Genomic DNA, 2,030 nt, shown 5'->3' with positions numbered 1-2,030 from the left:
AGGGTTGCTTAGCCTTTTATCATTATGTGACCCCTAAGTGGAATAGAATAGCATTTTGGCTCTTATTACTGGCAGAATTGTCAATGTTTGCTCCAGGAAGTTAAACGTTCTAATGATAAACATTCCAACATTTGAATTATAAATTGGTAGCCTGCCTGGCATGGCTGATAGCGCCAGCTGGCTTATCTTGAGCCCATGACATTTGATTGTCTTTTGCCTTCCTTTGAACAAGTTATCTCTTAGCTGTCTGTCTTGTAAAGTGAGAATAAATAGCTGCAATTCCATCTCGCGTTGTAATGTATTGCTTTCCTCAGTCAGCGAGTCATTGTGAATCTCGTGAGGGATAGACGGATAAACACGGCATCAACACAGGGCGTGGTGGCTGACAGGCCCTTTAAGATGTTAAACTTAAAGGTGATTTACTGAGACTGAATAGTACATTGTATTAACTTTTCATTTTCAGCACCTTAAATATCCTCTTGGCTAACAAGTGACGTGGTTTCTGCTCATTGCACCTGAATTGTCTCCATAGCCCAGAGCTTGCTTTGAAGGAGAACAGGTGTCTGTGTATTCAGAGAATGAGGAATTGAAGCTCAGGGCAAGTGAGGACTCCGGGAGGGGTGATTTCATCAGGTTGCTCCTTCACTCATTCTGTACAGTCACTTTTACGAAAGAGAATGAAAGGGCCTCCTGTGTCAGATATTCACTCTTGAGCTTCCTGTTTCAGACAGGAAGCAAAAGAGAGATATCCCTGAAATCAACTCAGTGTGATTATTTGCTAAGTTTTCATGAATACTTAGAAGTAAAGGTCGGCTGACATGGAACTGCAGCGCTGCAGTCCCTTCAGGGACCGGGCACTAGCGAGGTTTGCGTTATCGCTTTTTGATCTTCCATTTATCCTTCTCTGAATATGAATAATATATACTTTGAGATTTAGTTTAATATTAAGGAAAATTAATGACCTCCTTTGAAAGCCAGGCTCCTCTACGCTATTAGTCTTTTAAAAAGTTAAGAACCTTTCAAACTTTCGTTAGAAGGTCACCTTTTTGTCTTTCTCTCTCTCATTCTCACATTGTTGTATAGATTTTTTAAGGAGAATAAACCCCCCACCTTATCTTACCTGTTGGGTTTCCGCAGGTCCTCTGGACATGTGGCTCAGTAGGGGACTATAGAGCTGAGAGGGGCATTTCGGATTCTCTTAAGTGGAAAGTTGACCTTGCTGCATGCGGACCACAGGGTGAACAGACAAGAGATCTAATGTGTGTGCTGGGTAAATCTTTCAGAAACCTGAGGTTGTGTAATCACTTTTCAAATTAGCAGTGACTTGAGTGGTTCCCTAACCACTATTTCTGTGAACTGTAGTGTATTGAATAACTAATGGAAGAAATACGGAACAAAACGAAGTCTTCTTCAGTTATTGATACCAGTGTCAGGAAAACTCACATCTCCCTACAGTGGTGAGGAATTGTGGCGACCCATCCGCTCATGAATAATGTTATGAATGAGCCGTGTCATTGGCTGGACAGTATGGAGCATGTAACAGCCAAGCGTGGCATCGTAGTATTTGTACTCACTGTACAACTGCGCAGTTGGTTAAGATGAATAACTAACTCAGCTCTGCATCAGAGCCATGGCTGATCTCAGTTAGGGAGGAATCCGAAGAGAAGAACAATTGTGACATCATTGGCTAGTGCTAAACTGGGGACCTGGTGACAGAGTAATTGTGGTATGCAAAGGTCAGGCTTAAAAATGTTGCCTCTGCAATTTATGGCAAGGTGATCAAGGGTAAATCCTTTAACCTTGGGCTTTTTTCCTTGGTGGAAATATTAACTTGTGCCTTACCTAAATCTAAGTATGACACTTAAGCTTGGGTCACAACAAGTATAAAGCTAGTACATGAAAGAGCTGTGCAACACTGTAGGAGATGGTACAGGTAGTTTCTTTTATTAATTTGCTAATAATATACCAACCACAGAGACAGTAGTTCTGTATCTCTATCCTGAGTTGCTTTTCTTTGGTGCTGATGGATA

This window comes from Otolemur garnettii, unplaced genomic scaffold, assembly GCF_000181295.1.
Source record: "Otolemur garnettii isolate 467f Iridium unplaced genomic scaffold, OtoGar3 scaffold00027, whole genome shotgun sequence".
Taxonomy (NCBI): domain Eukaryota; kingdom Metazoa; phylum Chordata; class Mammalia; order Primates; family Galagidae; genus Otolemur; species Otolemur garnettii.
The sequence above is the reverse complement of the archived record's forward strand: the minus strand, read 5'-3'. Positions refer to the sequence as shown.